Source organism: Clytia hemisphaerica, unplaced genomic scaffold (assembly GCF_902728285.1).
Source record: "Clytia hemisphaerica strain Z4C2 unplaced genomic scaffold, Clytia hemisphaerica genome assembly, whole genome shotgun sequence".
NCBI classification, from domain to species: domain Eukaryota; kingdom Metazoa; phylum Cnidaria; class Hydrozoa; order Leptothecata; family Clytiidae; genus Clytia; species Clytia hemisphaerica.
The window spans coordinates 25,758-49,208 of record NW_027103447.1 but is presented as its reverse complement, the minus strand read 5'-3'; the positions used below and the strand labels follow the sequence as shown (position 1 = coordinate 49,208).

The 23,451-nt window shown below is 34.1% G+C and overlaps 1 long non-coding RNA gene across 1 annotated transcript; it reads right to left on the bottom strand.

The window, feature by feature from the left end:
* Positions 1-693: 693 nt before the first annotated feature.
* On the bottom strand, positions 694-5,383 carry LOC136798189 (uncharacterized). Its single transcript, XR_010845357.1, has 3 exons — positions 5,335-5,383; positions 4,114-4,187; positions 694-865 (listed from the first exon to the last, which is right to left on the bottom strand). It is a non-coding gene; the product is annotated as an uncharacterized lncRNA (long non-coding RNA).
* Positions 5,384-23,451: the final 18,068 nt, after the last annotated feature.

Genomic DNA, 23,451 nt, shown 5'->3' with positions numbered 1-23,451 from the left:
AGTATAATATCGCGGATGTAGACATATACATACATTGAGTACCTGCTTGGGGACCAAATATGTCTACGTTCCCTTGATTGTAAGATGCACGGACTACCTTGCGCAAATTGACAGGACCAGGATTAGTTTCAATATCACCATAGGTTACTTTAATGGGATAAATTTTCGCGGGGATTAATTTTCGCGGATTTCGCGGATTTGGGTGTCATCCGCGAAAATAAGTCCCATTGGAAATTTGAAAAAGGCCCATCCGCGAAATACTTCTAAACAAAACTCAAAATATGTCAAATAAATACTATTTGAGTGGTTACTTGCATCAAAGAGGCGCAAATAATGTGTATTTCAACAACCAATATGCATGATTCGACAGTAAAAGTCATAAAATCGAGAAAATAATGCCCCCCAATAGTGCCATCCGCGAAATTTAATCCCCGCGAAAATTTATACCATTAAAGTATTAGAACTATGCTTAGATATAGCGTCGCAAATAAAAATGGGGCCGGTTTTAGAACCTGGGAAATGCCTTTGCTGGAAAAAGATGAGTTTAGAACTAGATGGCGATAAATGGAACGGAGGTCTAGTTGCCGGGTACCATTAAAATTGCCTATTGAAATACGGTAAGCCTCTATGGATATCATGATTTCTCACGAGGTGTCGAATGAGGAGTATAAGACGAATTAAAAAGACGTAAAATTGTTTTGTATATTTATTTCAAATATTCAGTGAGCTGAGTAAGTTTAGTTCAGTAAATTTTGATAGTGATAGATGCTGAGTAAGCTGATAGTGCCGATTGAGCTGATAGTGCCGATTAAGCTGATAATGCTGAGTATAACCCCTCACACAGAGTGAAGGGTGGTCTTGAAATCTGTAGAAAAAAAAAAAACAAGCAACATGCTGAACGGACCTACCTGGTGACCAAAATCAGATAAAAATAGGACAAATAGCAAGAGAGTAAGAAAGTGTAATGAGCAGCTTGAATATAGGCACTTTTCTGCCCATTTTTGCTCAAAAAATTATTTTTTCGAAAATCAGGCTCCATCAGAAATTAAATATTACCATTTTATAGCACTATGCAAAAAATAAGAAAAAAACACCAAGCCAATCTCGAGAAATGCTCATTTTCCCTAAATATGACAAAAGGGAGTTTCCCCAAATAAGAAAATCCGATTTTTACAGCCAAAAAAATTTTTCCGGAAAAAACAGCTTGAGTTACGTTTTAGAGATACTTGCCTTTTATCTTTGTCCAAAAAATTTGAAAAAACTAATGAAGCAATTTCACACAAAGTCCAGAAAACCCCATTTTTAGGCACATTTTGGCCCAAATTTGCGAAAATCCGTATTTTACGACGAAAAAAATTTTCAGAGAAAAATCACTTCAGCCACATTTTAGGGTACCTTGTACTCTATCTTTCTGCCAAAAATCAGGAAAAACTAATGAAGCAATTTTGCACAAAGTCCAAAAAACCTTATTTTTAGGTAGTTTTTGGCCCAAATTTGCCCCCAAATTTTTTTTCAAAATCGGGCTCCGTCACTTTTTAGGCATTGCTATTTTGTATCATTGTGCAAAAAATTAAAAAAAACTAATGAGCCAATCCCGAGAAAAGCTGCTAACAGGAAAATGGTAAAAGGGAATTTCCCCCAAAAAACGAAAATCCGTATTTTACGACGAAAAAAAATTTTCCGAGAAAAATTACTTCAGTCACATTTTAGGGTACCTTGCACTCTATCTTTCTGCCAAAAATCAGGAAAAACTAATGAAGCAATTTTGCACCAAGTCCAAAAAACCTTATTTTTAGGTAGTTTTTGGCCCAAATTTGCGAAAATCCGTATTTGACGACGAAAAAAAATTTTCCGAGAAAAACTACTTCAGCCACATTTTAGGGTACCTTGCACTCTATCTTTCTGCCAAAAATCAGGAAAAACTAATGAAGCAATTTTGCACAAAGTCCAAAAAACCTTATTTTTAGGTAGTTTTTGGCCCAAAATTTGCCCCCCAAAATTTTTTTTCAAAAATCGGGCTCCGTCACTTTTCAGGCATTGCTATTTTGTATCAGTGTGCAAAAAATAAAAAAAAACTAATGACGAGCCAATCCCGAGAAAAGCTTGTAACAGACGAACGGACAACGGTCAAATTAAAAGACCTCCCGGTAGGTCCAAAAATTAGTAAGATGTATATTGTACGACATAAAGGTGATAGGGTGGACATCGAAAAATTCTTTTGTTCGCAGCGTGTCTTATAAGAACCAGGCGGGCGGGTGGTCGGCAAAAATGACTTATCTGATATTCCAATGGCATATTGGCAGCCACCCACGCTGAAGCTTTTGAGGAGCGGACCTTCATTTTTATTGAATTTTGATTTCTCGGGTCTTTTTACAAACTTTCTAACCCGGCTTTTAGAGAAAAGAGTGACAAAAGTTGGGAACCAGAAAATTTTTTGATGTCCGCTGGGGCTGCTACCATTATTAACTTAGATTATTCTAGAAAAAAATTGAATCATCATCTGTCACCCCTTATTGTACAAAAGATTTGACTTTTGATTTGGTTTTGAATACCTTAAGAGTATAAATTAATGCGGGGCTAATTAAAAAATTTGAATCATCATCTGTCACCCCTTATTGTACAAAAGATTTGACTTTTGATTTGGTTTTGAATACCTTAAGAGTATAAATTAATGCGGGGCTAATTAATGCGAATTTGGCCCAATTCGCATTATTAAATACCGCAAAACTTAATGGTTAAATATTTTGGTCATTCGCATTAATTCATACTCTTAAAAAAGGTTAATTTAAGACTTAAAATAGTCTTGGAGGAAAGAAGTTTTTCAGCTGCTATTGTTTTATAGCAAAATAATGGGCTATTCCATTTTTTAACCATTCACGGGTATTGACAAACTTTTCCAGGGAGGTCTGAGCCTTGATTTTCCAAGGGCCTTTTGGTTATTTTCAGATTTTCCAAGGGGGTTATTAACCCTTTCCGGACGCACGGGCCACTGGGTGGCCCATGAATCGTGTTCCTATATGACGCACGGGCTTACAAAAGCGCAAAAACTGGACAAAATAGCTGTTTCTGGCTGAAAAACACGGTTTTCAAGGGTTAATATCTCGAGTTAGGTACAGAAATCACCTATACTTGCAATATATCTCTAATCTTAATTTTTAGAGAGCTTTCCAAAAATATACAACAGGTCTCTTTTTTCTCGAGCTAAAATTTTCATTAATTTTTAACCCTATGATTTTTGCCTGAGACCGTCATATTTGTCCGAAAATCACACCAAAGTGTCCGAAAAAAAATTGGAAACATAGTAATTTCGATTCCCCTACCCCTTAGCTTTCCAAAAATGTATAACAAGTGCTTCTAACAAAACAGTCAAGCGATTCCAAAAAATCGAACAAAATTCCCCCTACTATACAACAAGAATTATAAAGTTTCAATGTTTGTTGCAAATTTACTCAGGCTAAATCTGTAAGGGAAAAATTGCTCAAAAATTTGGACAAAAAATCACTTTACTCAGATTCTTGGAAAGCTTATGACATGAAATTTTTTTTACCCGGTCAGTAATTCAATTCTCTAAATCATATTCAAAGTTCAAGGCGTAAAGCAAATGCCTTTTACTCTATTTCTTTATTCAAGTCAAAAATTTTGCCTTTCTGAAAAAAAATCTACCGATTTTTCGGTCACGTGACCAGGTGTCAGCCATATTTAAAATTTTTTTTTGGTATTTCAAAACCCCTATTACATGTGAAAAAAATTAGGTATTACTTATCGTGATTTCTTTTATCAATCACTTTCTATTGCAATTTTCGTAAAGTCAGTCAAAAATCGAATTTTTGTTTGCGTCATATAGCCGTGAAATCATGCGTCCGGAAAGGGTTAAAGGTTTCCAGGGGGTTCTCTCCTCCTAAACTGGCATCAATAGTCACTTTCCAGGCCCTTTTTCACAAAATTTCACCTTCCAGGGGTGTTGACTCCTAATTTCCAGGGGATAGTTTGTTATCCCAGTTTTCCAGGGGGGTTAGTGAAAAAAGTTCGTCAATACCCCCTGTACAATTTTTCTTTGGAATAGCCCAATACTATTCTTATAAAACAATTAAAATCATCCCAGTAAGTACTAACCTGGCCTCGAACACCAGTGATGACAATGGATGGAAATGATTCTTCTCAGAAGTTTTCGAGAGTTGACTTTCAAGCTGAAAAAAAACAAAAAATAAAAAAAATCAATTCATTGAACTCAATCGAACACCAATCACCAGACGATCTCAATCGAACGGAATCAACGATCGAACCAGTCGAACCAAATCGAATGCAATTCTACAATCGAATTTCAATCGGTCGATTGCGTTCGATTTGGTACGATCGTTGATTGCGTTCGATTGAAATCGTCTGGCAATCAAAAAACGCTAATAAGCTGGTTGTCAATCCTTGTTTAGTTCTATCAGCCATTTTCAAAGATGCAAGGACAGAATCTGTGTTTAAATTTTTCTGTCTTGCTGCTGGTTGTTGCTTAAGCGTATATCAATAATATGTTCCGTTTGCGTTATAAAATATCCCCAAATCCAGTCAGTTGGCTCGATCATGTCAGTGAATTTCAAGTTGATAATTTCAATGAAGGTGGACGAAAAAAAACTTAAATGGGACTCAATGTGGCAAAGTGTTTGCCGCAAGCAAAAGTTGGTAATGCAAAGTATCCCAAAATTGCATTTAGCAGACACAAAAAAAAATTTCATAATGGCGGGGCATCATGAGAGAGCAATCAGAATACAAAATAAACAAATTTCAAAGGCTCACAAACCAGCCAAGGACTTTTTACCCGCGTTTTAAACTCGTTTCAGCAATGTTTATTCTTTACACTTTCATTTTCAAAATCTGCTGAACGCGCATTATGGCTTGTGACGATTTCCTTGCGTAACATCATCTGTGCTGTGGTGTGGTGGGTGAAGTGAAAACTTGAAGCGAATGGTGATGTAGAAAAGGGCTTGGCTATTCAAAAAATTTTCTGACATTGTGATTGGGCCGACTTGGGATTTATGTTTTGAAAATCGGGCAACGTGAACAGAACATATTATTGATGCATGATGGTTGCCCGACACAAATTTTTGACTTGCCCGATCGAGCGCCTGTAAGTAAAATAGCGGTTTTTCAGACAGTCACTGGTTGCTCGATTAAGCTACATACTGTATGTAAAACGCACAGTGTGCTCTACTGGCGATCTTAAGTGAAAGCTTTTCCACCAGAAGGTTACAAAATATGATGGACTTCTTGAGAAAACAGTTTTAATCAAACTATAAAGCTAAACTTTCGATTCATTAGCAACAATATAATAACACATTTACATACCTTGCAGCTTGGATAATTCCAATCACAGTGATAGCTGATGAATAATATGAAGAATTACTGGTAAATCAGCAACAATATGGATATGATAAAATATTAATATGGATCAAATAACAGCAATCGTATGTAAATATTTATAAGTGGCAAAACGTGTCTGCAGTGTGAATTTTAGACTGATTCATCAGGATGTCCTAAAGCACAAAGTCTTTGAAGAAACAAGTTCATTCCCAAACTTCTTCTTCATGTTTCCAAGGAAGGAGTCGAAGCGCCTGGTGTTGAAGTTGTAAATGTAAAGAGCGCGAAAGCTTACAAAATAGAAAAGAGAGTGCAAGGAGCAAACACAGCACGGATAGAAGTGAGAGGACAGAAAAACAGAACACGGCACGGACTGCGGACAGACAGGACAGGACAGACAGACACACGGAAAGTTCCTCTTGAAAGGCCCCTTCGCAAGCGCGCTGGGCCAAATATGCGATATGGGTCAATGGTCCTAAAGAAAATGCAGACGCAGAATTGAAAGCGTTCGAAGAAAAGAAAGAATACACAACAAATATTGTTGATGTTGTCATTCTAGCCTTGGTAAAGTTGACTTCGACGAAACTCAAAATATATTACGTTGAAGGTGAATCGGTTAACTACCACGAATTCAAACCGGATGACGGAACAATCTTATCTAATATAGAATTATCTTTCACTAATGGACACTATGATTATGTGATAGCATCTGAAGAAAGCTGTTACTCGAAAGTCAAAGATGTGAAGCCTATTAAGAAAGAACTGAAAAGTGAGATGTATGACTTTAAATACAATGAAGACCAATCGTTTAGCTCACCCGCGTCATTCTACGATTCAGATGAAGAAATCCCTGCGGTCCAATACATTGGAAAGCGTAAATACATAAAAGAGACAGTATTCGATAACATACAAAAGGAAAGGAGAAGCTGTGTACCTGCCGATGTTGATGGCACTGTTCAATATGTAGTACCGCTGAGAAAGGGTTCCCTAAGCAATTGTAAAGGCAAGCGTCCGTGGGGTCATTGTCAAACAAGCAAAACCAAATCGTTTACAGAAGGTCCGAGGCTTCTTTTTAACTGTCGTGGGAGTTACTGTTGTAAAAATACCACCTGCTCTAACGTGAATGACTTTGGTGTTAACCGCAAAGACTTTGAGCAGAACACAAGTGATATCGTTGTGTGTACTATTTGTGATAATGAAGCTGCCTTCATACCTTGCGAAGCGAGATTAATTCTGGAGCAAGATTTGGGAAAGAAGGAAGTTACTTGTAAGCACCATGGAGAGCATACCTGTCCTAAGGAGATTCTTGGAAGGAAGGAAGATATCAATCAATTGGCGGAACAGTTTCCTCGAGTTACACGAGAGGCATTAATTAGACAGCAGGTACAGAACTATATCGAAAAAGGAAGCTATAGTGATGCAGTTGCAGAAGCAAGAAATTTCACCGATGTTCGGTACGTCGACAACTTACGTAGGAAATCTAAAGCGAGCAGAAGACCAGGTATTAAAAAGAAACTTCGAAAAAGATGATAAATTTCTTATCTTTGCCTTTAACGATGGGTCAGATGGCAATCTTCCCTTCGTCCTCAAATCAAGCAAAAGAAAAGTCGAGATACTCAACCATTTGAACATGGACGGCACACATCGCTTATCATCTGAGACGGTTCATCTTGATGTTCTTCATAGCAGGTAAGCTTTTGTATTTAATTGATTTAGTAGAACATTTCGCTTTATAGAAAAATCAAAAACTTTGTGTATTAATTAGCTTCTTTAAGTTTTTTTTTCAGCGCTTTTCGCAACAAGAACAATTTTCGCAAATAAAAATGTTTTGAAAGTATAGAAAACTTTGGCTTTAAAAACTACACGAACAGCAGGTCATAATTTTTTTTTTGTTATTTTTAAAGTCAAAAAAAGCCCCCCCCCCCATTCAGGGGGGCTACTGGCACTGGGCTGGACTGTTTATTTTGTCTATTGTTTCATTTCTGATCGCTTCTTTTTATACTTCAGATGTAAAGGCTGGAAGACTTACACTTTATCGTATTACGATTCATTGTTGCGCCAAATGGTCAGGTTAGTTACAATGGAAGCTACTACCGAAAACCATGAATATGCTGAACTATTTTTCCGAAAGATCAATAACATGCTAAATTCTTCATCCTTTGATATCTTTAACCCTACCACTATCCAATGTGATGAGCATGCAAGCGCCAAGATCGGCCTCAAGGATGTGTACGGAAAAGATTTCGTAGAAAACAGAACGGCTGGTTGCGAATTTCATCTGCAGAAAAGCGTCGACAAACACAAGAAATACTTTAACACTGAGGATGGGACTGCATTTAACCTATTGGTGTTGGCTATGAAAAATTCTGTCACCGAAGAAGGCTACAATCGCGAAAAAGCAAAAATTGACAACTTGATTCGAAAGCAACCTGAAACATGCAGAAAACCTCTTGATGACATGATGAGATTTTGGAATAATGTCAAGTACCGCTGGGCTTCTGCGTTCAAAAGTAACCTACACAATGCCCCCAGATCGAGCTTAGCAGAGGCTGCACAAGCCAGCATGAAAGCCGGTGGTGAAAAAAATCTATCGTTGGTCGATGCAGTAATGAGTGACATCAGTGACTCAGCTAGATTAGATGCTACGTGGTTGAACCGACAGGAAGGCGAAAGATGTGTTGGCGGTGGGCCATCTCGAATGGACCTGGAACGCAGGAGTGAACGTCGTCAGATTGGGAGAGCCAATCAATATGTCACGGAATTAGCAGAAAATGAGGAATATCAAGAGCACCAAGTAGACGTATCGGATGATAACCACCTGCAAAGTTCACAACCACCAAAAGCGAAGAAAAGAAGATTGAAATCATTGGAAAGCAAGCATTGCCAATCAGTTTTGAAAAAAGCTAAAGAGCTTCACGGAAAACTTTCTTTAGTCGAAATGACTAAAAATCCATCTCAATTGAAATTCACAGTTAAACAATCACACACCATCAGGAATGTTGAAATAAGCCTTGAAGAAGTGATGTGTGATTGCTCACAATCCCAGCAAGCGTCAAGAAAATTATGTCATCATATTGTTTGGCTATATTTAAACCTGTTTGGCATCAGTGAAAACGACCAGTTGATTGCCCAAACAGAAATAGGGGCTTCGTCGTTTCAGCGTCTTGTAAATTCCATGCCTGCTGAAATTCCAACTTTGCTGACAACTCAAAGGGATACTGACCGAAAATTCTCACAGAAATTGAAAGATCACGCAAAATTCAACTCATCCCAAATGTGGTACCTTTCAAGAAAATCAGTAAAACAATCAGCGCGTTGTTCGGGATGTTTAAAACCAAGAACAATCGTAACTGGGAATCTTCATTTATTCGTTGAAGGACTCCTTCATCTAGAAGATCGTGACCGAGTAGTTGAGACAAAACTTCGATTTTGTATAAGCAGCAGATGTGTCAGAGATATAAAGAGCTCTCTTCACAACATAAGATCAATAGGAGCTGATACCGTCATACGCATTGATCCAGCATTAAACGGCATTACCCAAGCCGAACTGAACACGATTAAAGCTAACGCAATTAAAGTTGAAAACATTGAAAGTGTTCAAATTTTACCAAATATGTAATAGTTTATAATATTTCTATGCACCTTATAAGTGTGATTGACATATTTTGGTATATCTTCAGCTTATTTTTTAAGTGTGAGTGACATTTTGGTATATCTTTAGTTTATTTTTTAAGTGTGAGTGACATTTTGGTATATCTTTAGTTTATTTTTTAAGTGTGAGTGGCATATTTTGGTATATCTTTAGTTTATTTTTTAAGTGTGAGTGACCTTTTGGTATATCTTTAGGTGTGAGTGACATTTTGGTATATCTTTAGTTTATTTTTTAAGTGTGAGTGACATTTTGGTATATCTTTAGTTTATTTTTTAAGTGTGAGTGACATTTTGGTATATCTTTAGTTTTTAAGTGTGAGTGACATTTTGGTATATCTTTAGTTTATTTTTTAAGTGTGAGTGACATATTTTAGTATATCTTTAGTTTATTTTTTAAGTGTGAGTGGCATAAGTTTTTTTTGAAATTCTTCTTCTCCTGTTGATAGATTTATGGCCCTTTCGCTGACTTCTGGTTGATTTGTTTCACGCTTTATTTCTTTTGATCTTTTTAACTATTGTTCTGTAACCAAGAGTAAGCGAAGGGATTAAACTTTACTTGCGAGGACTAGCAATAATCTTTCAGCTGATCGGTTTTATTGTTCGTTTCATCTATCTTTTATTTGATTTTAAATAAATTAATTAATTAACGTATTCTTATTTTTTTAGAATTTTTACAAACATGAGAAATGATCAATTTGAGAGTTTTGGACTTTTGAGTGAACTTTCGTGTAAAGCTTTAGGAATTTTTCGTTTTTCGACGTCTTTTTTTCAATTCCCTTTTGAGATTTAGTAATAGTAATTAATACTTTTAGTACTTAGTTAATTTCTTATCTATTTTTTTATAATAAACGTTTTTAGGTCATTGATTTGTAACTGAAAATGTTCATCAAAAGACATGTCTTCTGTACAAGAAGATCTTTCTGCAGTTCTTTCATTTGAAATCACGACCATCCTAGCTAGTCCTGTTAGCTACTTTGCAGTGAAGCCTTTTTTCACTTACTCGAATATCTTTCTCGAATTTTTTGTACCTGGGATGACTGGAACTGTTACTTTGTTTTTGAATTGATAGATAATTTTGAAAATGACAATCACAATAAAATTGAAACTATTTAAAATGTGTGACTTCAATTATATACAGTCGGAACAGAAATTTTATTTACATTAAGAAAATCCTTAGGGTCAAAGGTTTTATGATGGCCAATTCTTACTTTGGATGTTTTTCTACGGGACGCAGGAAAAACCTTAAAGGTACCCAAAAACAATTTAAGATGTTTTGTAAAACTCAAAACTAGCAAAAACCGATTAGATACCATCTGAAATCTCTCAAAAAGTTGATAAAAAACAACTTTAAGTGGATATGCCTATTTAGGTACTTGAATAAATATGGGTTGCGAAAAATCGAAAGTCAAAGGAGTCTAAGGGTCTCAATGTTGAAAAATCTGCACAAAGAAAGTAAAATAAGTCTCTCTAAGAGTTGCTTTTCTCGCAAATTTTCAGAAAAACTTTCTTAAGGGTAAGGGTTCAAAGGTCCGGTCCGAACATACATGACATATCCTCCATACCTAGTATCCCCTCCCGGGCGCACTTTTCTCTACAGTACTTTACACTCATGCAATGTAAATACATACTTTGTGTACATTTTTTTCTTGATCCACCAAATGTTTGCTCTTTTTTATGTATAATAGTGAGCGCAGCAATAACCATTTAACCATTACGAAATATCTTTTCTTTTATCAATAGAAATGTTATTCATTCACCCTTACTGACTTTTCGATTTGCAACTCGCACTTTTAATTTGCAACTTGCACTTTTAATTTGCAACTCGCACTTTTAATTTGCAACTCGCACTTTTAATTTGCAACTCGCACTTTTGATTTGCAACTCGCACTTTTAGTTTGCAACTCGCACTTTTAATTTGCAACTCGCACTTTTAATTTGCAACTCGCGAATTTTGTGTGTTAAAATGCAACTCGTAACTCGCAACTCGCGATTTTATTTTGTTAAAATGCAACTCGTAACTCGTAACTCGTAAAAAGTAACTCGCAACTCGTGGTTTTAAATGCAACTCGTAACTCGTAACTCGTAACTCGCAACTCGCATCTTATCATATCACATTGTGCATATGCTTAATAATTATAGCTTCCAGTGCGAAAAGAACAAGTTTAAATAACAAATAAAAACTGTAAAACGGGGACTTCTCTTTCCTGTGTTCGCCATCTTGTTAAAATAACTAACTACCTTTACTTTCCCTTTCCTTTTTGTAATGTTTTGGTTTCCTTGGTTAACCTAGCTAGGAAAGCTAGAAGAGATTTTCGTTGTACAAACTCATTTTTTATATCTTAGGTCGAGAGTCCACGAAAAGCTCTTGTTTTGATCCCTAAAGCTTTTTGCGTGAATGCGTGAATTCAGGGTCCGCTGGGGGGGGGGGCTCCTGAATGTGACAAACAATACTAATGCAAAGAAAGGGGCCAAAGATTCCAATGCGTACAAGGACTTTACTGATATTGAGACGGATTCTCTGATTATTTCAGCAACAATGACCCACTTTGGAATGCAAAAGATTGATGGTAAGTTAAAAATTCATATCAAAAATTTTAAATCAAAATATTAAAAATTTGGTATGTCATTAAGAATGTTCCAAACAATGCTGTGTAGCAACAGATAGATTGAAAATAAATACAAATTTCTTTCACAAAAATCTAAAAAATAATTCATTTCAATGATCACTTTAGACTAATAACACTTTTTTCTCTCTCTGGTAATAATAGAGGATGTTGTCCCAAACGAAATCAAACAAGGGACATACAAGGAAAAGTTTCAATGGCTGGATGGGAATGTTAATGAAATCTTTGATAAGTAAGTATGGTTGTTGAGTGAGAGGCAGTTTGATAAATTTAGTTTCGTGAAAAACATTTTATTTATGCATAAACATTCAACTGTCGTGTAACCAAATAAAAAAGTAACATGTGAAAATTAAAAACTTCTTATACAATAATCTATTGAAATAAATAGGAATAAGAATGTTTCTTAACATGCATTTTTTCTAGGTCCATCAATGTAATTTGACCTATCCCATTATACAATGAATCTTTCCTAAGATAACTCTAAACCTTTAAAATATTTTAGGTTTACTGTATCGTGTGAAGCTGATATGGCAGCTGCCAAACACAGTTCAATATCTGCTGATGATAATGATGAAATTAAAAAGATCACGCTTTATTTTTGTTCCAAATGCCCTTCAAGTTGCTTGCTGGACGTAACAAGCATGAACAGGAGAAACACTCCTACAAAAGGTAATAGCAACAAAATCATTTGACACCAATTAATAAACATAGACGACAAATTTCAAAATTCATGGTTCTGAGAGTTAGCTTAATCATACTTAATCATAGGAAGGGCCAGAAGCTTTTAATAAAAATTCCTTATAGTAATACAATAAATAATTTTCATCTACCGGGTGACCCACGAAAAAGTTCGGACAGTTTTCGGCGTCTCGAGGCCGAACAAATGTCTCAAAGTGCTTGAAATTTTAAAATGTAGAAAGTAGATATTCTAACTTAAAGTTTGAGCTATTACTTTTTAAAATTGACCCACAAGTTCTCTACTTATGAGCTTTTAAAGTCAAAATTCACTTTTCGGAAAGAGCGAAATTACGTCAAAAAAGAGGTATCAAATTGTTTTATTATCAATCAATCAAGCAAGGTCGTTAAATCGTTAGAAAATAGCATGTTAGATATTTTTATTCAATTTTAAAACTTTTTTTAGATTCTTTACTTTCACAGAATTTATTAACAAGTTATTCGTTCAGAAAAGAACCACCACCATACACTTTCTAGCATATTCCAGGCAAACCCACACTCTCTGTTCTTTCATAAGACGCGACATTTTCATAAAGAGGCAAATTTTGCCTATTTGCAAAATATTTTTGATAAAAATATTTACAATAAATTTATATAAATCTACTTTGTTTTTAATTTATTATTTTACAAACTTTGATTAACTACAACACTAATCAACGAGGTCGTAAAACATCAGCACACTCGAAAAACACAATGTTAAAGATAAAAAAACAATTATAATTTGATACCTCATTTTTGACGTGTTTTTGCACTTTCCGATAATTGAATTTTGACTTTAAAAGGTCATAAATGAAGAGCCACTGAACCAAATTTAAAAAGTAATAGCTCAAAGTTTAAGTTAGAGCATCCTCTATCTTTAAAAAAAAAGATTAAGTTTATATTACTTTTATTTCAGACCCTTGCCAACGAAAACCGTCCGAACTTTTTCGTGGGTCACCCGGTACTTTACAGGTCAGATCCTGAACCAGAAGTAAATGAAGAACAGCCAGTCAACTACAGGCTCAATTACCAAAAGGCTTTGTTTTCTTTCAACTTACTTCTTCGAGCAATAAATGATGCAATTGAATTTTTTCGTGTTGCTTTGCTCTTTTTCAAGTGCTTTGGGAGAAAAAAGTATGCTTACACTGTAATCAAATCGCTTTTTCGCATCGAAATGGAGCAGACAGTAGCATTTTCATTGATTTGGGAACGTTTTATAAATACACGTGGTGTCAAAGGACACAACATAAGTATGGATTTGCATCTAGAGCATTTAAACAATTTTTTAAAGGAACTTTTGAGACACCTCAGAAGCAATTTGACAGAACAAAACGCTGACCGTGTACCAAAAGCAGTTAATAATAACATTTATAAGTATTATTAAAAAACACCATTGTTCAGAATTTTGAACAGAAGATGGAGATAAAAAAACAGAAGTCATCTCTGAACAAAACTAAAGCTAAAGAAAATGTTGCGAATTTATGTGCAAAATTTATCGAACAAAATATTTTCCACCGACAGTTGATGATGGTAACTGTAAATTTTTAACAACACAATCATAGTGATAACTTAATAGCATAGATTTAACACTCTCTTGATCTTTGACAGAAACTTCTCGGATAGACACTTTTGGGGCGTTTTGAAAAAGATTTGTTTCTCTCTTAAAATTGAACAAGTTTTGGTGATCTTGATCACAGGAACATGAAACAGTGCAGAACGAACAACAATTGTGACCGATATCAAGAGATGGTACGTGATTCGACTCACTGAGTGGTGAAAACAATGATGTCCTTAGACAGCCAGACTTAAGATTTTTTTATTTACATTCTTGTTCGGATTTTTGTATGTGTAAAGTATAGCATAACAATTAGGTTCACCACTTCTACCAGCACTGCCAATTTGTAGTCAACAAGGGAATGGGCTGGACCAAAGTGGCAAACATATTGAAGGGCTTTTACATTTATACCACAGCCGATGGTACTTGTTGCAATAATAACTCTTGGCGTGCGTTTATCTGTTTTTGTTAACGAATTCAAACATCTTGTTTTGACGAAGTCAGGGCTTTCACAATGAAACATGTTGACCATCAAGTTCTTTGGACTTTTGATGTTGTCAAGATAAAGAGCTTTGTGTTTGTCCAATACAGTCTCGAATTGACCGAACAACCAGGAAACTAAATCGTGAGATTTACAATAAATAAATACTTTTGGAGAGTTAAGTTTTTCACAAAACAATGCTTCCAATAGCCAATTAAAACAAGAAATAGATTTTGACTTCATTGGTATCAGTGCAAGGCGAATATTTTGACGATCACTGCATGAATTAACCAACTTTATGTATTTTGATAAGGAAAAGTAGGGCTTTGACGATATCTGCAAAGTCCATATCAATGGTAGCACTGAGGTCAAGCATAGGGATTCTCTCGGCACAAGAAGATCGAATTTCTCCAATTCGGCCAAACGTCTCACGAAACACCTTCTCTGTTGATGCATCTGATACACCCCTATAAAATGTAAGGAGATTATATACCGGGTGCACCAAAAAAAAGTATACAACTTTGTCGAGATATTGTGAGCTTCAGGATTTAAATTTTTTGTTCGTTCTTTTTTTATCGCATAGAGGATGCTCTAACTTGAATTTTGAGCTATCATACATTAGGTTTGAAAAAGTAATTCGAAAATTATTTCAAAAAAACTGACTTTTTTTTAATGTCGAAATTTCAAAAAATCGTCAAAAACAGCGAGCAAACTTTTCTCTTAACACTTTTCTTCTTTACACATACAAATACCAAAAAATGCAACTTCGTTGCGGAATTTAAGAATATGTTAAAACAAGCTATTCCCATATGGAAAAATATTTTTGGTAAAGCTGAAAAATTTTTTTGAAATCTCCAAGAGAGGTGTGGTGTGTTACGGGAGAAAATTTTTGAAAAAATGAATCACCATTCCTCAACTAGTTGCTCAAAGAACTTGGGTCTGCATTGAGTTTGCTGGTGTTGGAAATATTCATGGTGTGTAAATAAGATGGACAAACCGTTGGCAAAATATAAGATAGGAGAAAAAGAATGAAAAAGACAATAAAATTGTGTTTTTGTCATTTTGTCTTATTTATAGCGTGGTTGCTGTTTTTAATGATTTTTTGAAATTTCGACATGGAAAAAAAGTCAGTGTTTTGGGAATAACTTTCCAGCTACTTTTTCAAATTTAATGTATAATAGCTCAAAATTGAAGTTAGAGCATCCTCTGTACAATAAAAAAAGAATGAACAAAAAATATAAATCCTGAAGCTCACAATATCTCGACAAACCTGTATACTTTTTTTTGGTGCACCCGGTATTTATATTATATCTATACAAATAATGATCGTGGAAAGAACCAAAAAGTAACCCCAATTGATGGTATTGAGAGGAAAGGGTTAGTATTTTCTTATTTTAAATTTCTAGAGGTGTTAAGTAGTTCAAATTATGTATTGTGTATCTGTGTATATATTACATGATGGTAGATTGATACAAATAACTTACCAGGAAACTTGATGAGCCTCATCAACCACAATACAAACCAAATTTTGTCTAAAGTAGCTTGAAGATAACAATTCTTTGCCAGATGGTGATAACCACATTTCTGGGATACCAAAAATCATATTGAAGCCACCACTTTTGATTAACTCCACAGTATTCTGTTTTTCAAGACTACAGCCTTTAATTTGAAAATAGGATTCCAGCTCTTTGATTTCATCAATTTGGTTGCGAAGGGACTTTAAGGGTGAAACAACGATTAAGATTGGATTCATAGCAATTTTCATTTCAAGAAATAAAGGTGGCATCATTTGATATATCAAGCTTTTTCCATATGATGTTGGCAAAATGGCTAGTGTGTCTTTGCCATTCACAACATTTTCCATACAAACTGCCTGTTTAGGTTTAACTTCAGGATGAATTCAACCTTTGAATTATATTATCAGCTAGCTTTTCAAAAGTAGATCGATTTTCTTCTCTCTGCTTCCACAGGTCTAGTTGAGCGGCGGCCATGTTTGCTGGAATGTTTGTATTGAATTTGCAAATCCAACCGCGCATAATTTCAAAATAACAATCCCATCATTCAAATAATAGAACTACTTTTTTGGTCCTCAGGGCAGGACCCTTATCAACTTGGTTGCTTATAAAAAAGTGTAATATCTTTTACTACCGGGTGCACCAAATCAAAGTATACAACTTTGTCGAGATATTGTGACCTTCAGGATTTAATTTTTTTGTTCATTCTTTTTTTATTGTATAGAGGATGCTCTAACTTGAATTTTGAGCTATTATACATTAAATTTGAAAACCTAGTTCAAAAATTAATTCAAAAAAACTGACTTTTTTTAATGTCGAAATTTCATAAAACCATCAAAAACAGCGAGAAAACTTTTCTCTTGACACTTACCATGTTTACACATAAAAATACCACAAAATGCAACTGTGTTCATCAAAACTCGCCACGGAATTTAAGAATATGGTAAAACAAGCTATTCCCATGTAAGATAATATTTTTGGAAATCCCCAAGGTTTTGATGTTATGCTATGTGAGAAAATCATTCCTCGACTAGAACTTGGGTCTGCATTGAGTTTGATGGTGTTGGAAATGTTCAGGACGTGCAAATGAGATAGGCAAAATGTTGGCAAAATATAAGACAAGAGAAAAAAGAATAAAAGAAATAATGAAATTGTTTTTTTTTGTCATTTTGTCTTATTTATAGCGTGATTGCTGATTTTAATGATTTTTTGAAATCTCGACATGGAAAAAAAGTTAGTTTTTTCTGGAAATAACTTTGGAACTGCTTTTTCAAATTTAATGTATAATAGCTCAAAATTCAAGTTAGAGCATCCTCTATACAATAAAAAAAGAATCAACAAAAAATTTAAATCCCGAAGCTCACAATATCTCGACAAACCTGTATACTATTTTTTGGTGCACCTGGTATATGAATATAAGTTATGGAAACCTTTGTACTGATGAAAAATCTCTGAACTCTTTTTGCAGGTACATTTGAAGCTTGCAGAATGGAATCAGATAAGCTTGAAAGTCAAATAAGGCGAGACAACGGAGAATCGTCGATTGGTGGTAATACATCTGAATATATACCTTAAGGGAATAAAATTAAATTCCGCCAAACTTAAAAAATTTCTGCCATTCGCATTAATAAATTCCGCATTTTTTTCTAAAATATTGCCGATTCAGAGGATGATTGGGAGTTTGAGGGGGAAGAAGTCAGAAACATCTCTGAGTTTCTCAATGACGAGAATGAAGATGAATAAAACATTTTTACACGTTTTGTTTGTATTTTGTTGGAAATGTTTTAGTTCGTTCTGTTTCTTGAAAGGGACAAAATGATTTGAAAGGTTATTTCGCTTTAACTAATTCCGCAAAATCCCTTAAAATGGGCCTATTCGCATTAATTTATTCCACAAAACATAAATTTTTGGGGGGTTGCTCGTATTAATTTATTCCGCATTAATTAATTCTCACATTAATTTATTCCCTTAAGGTAAGCTACTTGTTTTTCTTATTCAGTCAAAATCGTCTTATTGATATCAACCCAGCTAGACTTTGCTAATGTTTGTCCTTCTATCTGTCTTTTAAAACTTTGAAGCAGGCTGAATGCCTTAAATCTGCATTTTTTATCATTTTTGCTCAATAGTACACGTAACAGCCAATACGACTCAGACATTGAGGATTGTCATGCTCAGGACTTGGAAGACAATGATGATCTGAGAAAGTCACCAACTCGGGATGAAAGCTCAGACGAAGAGATGGTGAATTTCCCAAAACGAAGTAAGACTGAGTTGATTTTAATGTTTTTGTTTCGGAAATTCGCTTTTCTAGTCTTCTGCTTAAATATTATACCCTGTCACTTAAATGTAATAAATCCATGAAACTTATTTGAAACCTTGACATCTTAGAGGTACCAAATGCCTCAACAATTTACCAAATTTATCAAAAATTTTTAATTCATTATGAAATAAATGAAATATTTTTTTAAATCTTTTTAGGAAAAACAGGAAACCATCAAAAGTTGTGGGCCGAGAGCGTGTTTACAATCCTGGTGAGTTATCACATACCAGTGATTGTAAAAGTATAATCATAATCTTTCCACTAATTTCCTCTTCTATAATTCAGCTTTTGGTTTTGATGAGTGTTTTTTTAATCTGAAGAGTAGCTTGTTTATTCCTCTTTTCATAGGCGATATATTTTAGACAAGTCATTTCTAATTTATCAAAAGGTCTTCTAATTATAACTATCTCAATTTTTCAGATATACAAATTCAGCAGATACCTCCTGTGCCAAACCATAACACTGCATCTTTAAACTTAAATTCAACACTAATCCATGGAAAATCATCTACAGAGAAGCTCAATGGTACTTCGAATGTAAGTTACTTGAGTGCATTATTGAGGTACCCAGTCCAGTGTACTTTTGAAAAAAAATTGAGCGTACTTTTACTATTGAGTATTGAAATTCCCTGGAATTTTGACATTTTTGCTTAGTTATTTTTTCCAATTATCACCATGTGGTTTTTCGTGTTATATATGAAACTATTGTTTATACTGCATTTGAAATAAAATACAATATTTTTTCACTTTTAAGGTGGACACTCTTCTCAGGGAACTTATAAAAAAACCAATTACTTGCGGATGTTAAGGTATACATTTCTGAAGTTTACTGTTTTTGTTTTTCATAATCATATAATTTAGTATTATGTCATAGTCAATTTGAATGAATAGAAGAGAAATTTTTTTCTATGACTTTTCTTCCTTTATTTTAGGATCGGTTATCTAACCAGCAAAATTATGATCGAGCCGACCCTCCTGAAGAAACCATAAATGAAGATGACTTTGTAAGGGTTTCGGACTTTAATACTGAAGTGTGTGTCATTCGTAGAAATTACCTATCGAATCTCAGCTAAAATTCTCGCCTTAAGAAGTGACTTTGACTGTTTCTCTGCTTTTTAAATTTGAATTTCTAATTTTGAATTTCTAATTTTAGACATACAAAGGAGAAAACTATTTAAAAAACGGGCTAGGCACAGACGACCTACGTTATATGCAAACAGCGTTGCTCGGGATCTATGGAGTCTAGAGGAAAGAACCAAAGGGCTGATCGACCCTGCAGACAGGTCTGGAGGGTGAACGGATAGAATTACTAAAACGTATGTATCCACTTCATTTTGTAAAATCGTTCACTTACTTCGCTCTGTGTAGTTTGGATCAAATTTTCTTTTGAAATTTTACATTTTACGAAAGCCTTGCTACTTTATTGCTCCGTCCCAAACGAAGAGACTATTACATTGTTCAGGTTCTTTAATTATACATGTATAATTTAGGTTATATTTTTTTACTTTATAGGGCTAATCCTTCACATCTTTCCATACTGTTCAAAAGTTTCATATTTTCACATTGATTGGAAATTTAGCTAGGCTATCTTCAAGCATTTGAAAATTCTTTTTTCTAAAAGTTGTAAAAACGTGGATTTTCGTTATTTCTAAATCTTCCAAGCTATTGGGAATTTGATCTTTCAACAATAATGGAAAGTTACAGAGGTTTTAAATCTGAAATTCTTTCCAAACAGCTGAAAGCTCTAATTCCCACAAGAAATTAGAAGTTATATAACTAGTGACAAGTTGCGTTTCTTGCTATTAATGCTACTAATTTTAGAGTAAAATATTTCATAATTATGCTTTTACAACGATAAGTTAAAAGCCACTTAATCATGCATGTGATATGAAAATAAAATTTAGAGTACATAGTTTTTTTCAGAAGAATTACATAAATCGAGGAAAGCCTCAAATTTTTAAATTTTTGGAATAACTCTCATTTAATCGTCAAAATTTCATCTATTCAACTTCAACTATCAAGTATTGTCTCAAACGTGAGAAAAAGAGGAAAGAAACAAGAACTAATAATTTCAAATTTCAAAAGCCCAAGAATAATTAAGCCTTGTTTATTTTCTAAATGGAAGACAAAAAAATTCTAACCGAAAAATATTTTGAGGCTCAGCATAATTTTTAAAAGTTTGCAAATATTTGAGTCTTGCGATTCTTATAAATAACTTAATCTAATTACAAATAATAATTTGAAAGAGTTGAAAATGGCGAGAAAGAACGCTTGAGAAATTAAATTCAGCTACCATAAACCAGATTTTAACTTTATACCTTTAGGGTTATTTTTTTCTAAAATGTTTAGAAAACTCTAAGGTTGCAAAAAAAAGTTTTTGTCAATCTTGCCTGGACACTCTCAAAAAGCTTTAGAGTATAATGATGAATCATTGAGGATCTAAAAAACTAATAAATAAATAAATGATATAAAAAACTCTTGCCAAGATAATCTAATTTCCATTAATTTCAATTTAAATGATAAACTAAAAATAATGGTAAACTGTACCGGGTGCGTCAGAAAAAACTTTGGACGTTTGGTGAGCCACTGGGACCGAGCAAAGTCTTTTTGAAACTCAAAACCACTTTTATTAGAAAGAGGATAGTCTAACTTAAATTTTGAGGTATCATTCATTAAATTTGAAACAAAACTTTTTGAGATATTGCTATTTGAAGCTCAAAATTACTTATCAAAAAGAGCAAAAATGCATCAAAAACAGGTAATTAAATTTGTTCTCTTTTTTCTATCTCTCTCTCTTTCTCTTTTGTTCTGATGTGCACGTTTTTAACGATGTCATTAATGTTTCCACTGGGTAATAAAACATACCAGAGCGGGAATTTGTAAAACAACAATTAAAAATTTTATTTTGGTGAATTTTTGAGAGAATCTATCTGTGAAGAGTGTGATGTATGGAAAAAAATCTCTCTTTCTCAAAATGCCGCGACAACACTGTCTATTGTCACAACATTTTAATTACCCATTTTTGACGTTTTTTTACACTTTTCGAAAAGTGAATTTTAACTTCAAAAGCTTATAACTTGAGAAATACTTTACCCAACTTAAAAAGCTATACCTCAAAATTTAAGTAAACCTATCCTCTTTCTAATAAAAGTGGTTTTGAGTTTCAAAAAGACTTTGCTCGGTCCCAGTGGCTCACCAAACGTCCAAAGTTTTTTCTGACGCACCCGGTATGTATTCCAAGGAGGAAACTTGGATAAAAACATGAAGCACAAGCAAAATCAAGTTTACATAAAATTCATTTGGTAATTGTTCAAAAGTCAGCTTCCACTATATAGCTTTAAAAATTGGTATGCAGCAATCATTTGAATGGCTGGGATGAATTCATAAGTCGAGTTAATCGATATTGGAAATCACAGCATGCTACTGGACCATCTCCCCTGAACAAAAAAAGAAAATACCAAAACATTTAATTTATCAAGTCTGCCAGAAATCTTAGAAACTATCAATTTTGGTACATTATACCAGCAGTCAAGTTGTTGCTTGCATCTCCCTGATGCCTGAAGGAGAAAAGTACGAATTCACTTTGTAATGCTCTTATTAGTTAAACTGATTAGGAATGCTCTCTGATTTTAATTGTGTTGAATGGGGCTCCCCAAGGCGCTGGCGTGACACGTGAATTAGCCTTTTTTCTGACGTGAATACGTGAATTGGAGTTTTTTAGCGCGTGAATACGTGAATTGAGATATCAGCGTGAACGTGAAAATAAGATTTTTCCACTGTGAATTCGTGAATCGAGATTTTTAGCGTGAACGTGAAAAGCAAATCATTGTCTAAGACACAAAGAAACTCTAAAAATCTAAGACCTAAATCTGTAAAATGTCTTACTCGCTTCGCTCGCATAGTCTTGGATTAACTTATTGTCATTAGAAATAATCAAAACTTTATAACATTAAAAATATCAAAGATATCTTAAACAAATATTTCGTTATTTTTCTGAAGGCGTATTTTTTCATTTTTAATGTCAATTTTTGTGATGCAAATATGTACTGCATCCAACGAGAGCGTTTTTAGCCAAAACAAAAGAGTGTAGAGAAAATTTTACTTCGTCGCTGTTTAATAATGGTCATCTCTCCGTAGTCACTTATATTGTTACTATACAATACAATACACAAATTGATACCGCGTTAACTTAGAGAGATTTTTGCTCCGTCAATACTTTCAATCAATAATTTGCAAAAGTAGGTAGTTCTAAAACATCTTGTATGCGTGCAGCATCGAAAAAGTAAAAAATAATTCTCATAGATAATGATGCACATGATGTAGGGTGAACTGCACCCTAATTCAATTTAATTTAATTACTTTTATCAAAACATTCAATATACAAAAAGAATTTATACGTAGATCAATTATATTTTTTATTGCATCGCAAATGACTTGTATTTATATCCCTAGGCAATTATCGTAAGCAATTATCGCTAGATATTATATCAATTTTTACAATTTCATTTCAACTCAATCATTCAATTTTGAAACTTACCAAGAAGCATGTATGTGAAAGATGTTGAGATGCGTTTTTAGATAGAAGTTTTAGAGTTCAACATTTCAAGTTCAATCTTTTATCAATCATTTCAGGTATTCACTTGCCTTCAAATTTGGCATGTGGCTATCCGGTATGTTTGCCTTTGTGCCCTTCTTGTTTGCTTTTTGTGCCTCCTTTTCATGCACATTTAGGATGGGTCCGGTTTAGATCTGGACATCAGGCTAGGTCATTTTTAGGCACGTTTTTTGTTAGTCAAATTTAAGTTCATTTAATGCATTCAATTATTGTCAATATTCACTCAATTAGTCATATATTCAATTATCCAAAAAACATCAATTACTTTTGTCAATTTTCTAAGATCAATTTTTCTAGTTTATTTTCTAATTGTAATTTTTCAGTTTGAACATAATCAACCAGTTCCAAACGGAAGCTGATTCCAATCCTTGTTCAAATTCCCCAACACATGATGTCTTTTCAAGCAATCTAGGCATTCTATAGTTTAAAAGTTTTCTCTTGGGCGAAACTCTTGGAACGCCGCACCGGGTACGACAGGTACGTCGCTTGCTGTTCCAGATTTTTGCCAAAAAATGGTCAGTGTTGAATAAAATCAAAGAATTGTGTGACCAAACAAGGCATACTTGACTAACAATAGTGTATTAAGGCCGTTTTTTCAGTCATAAAAGAGCGAAAATTGTCGAAAAATTTCG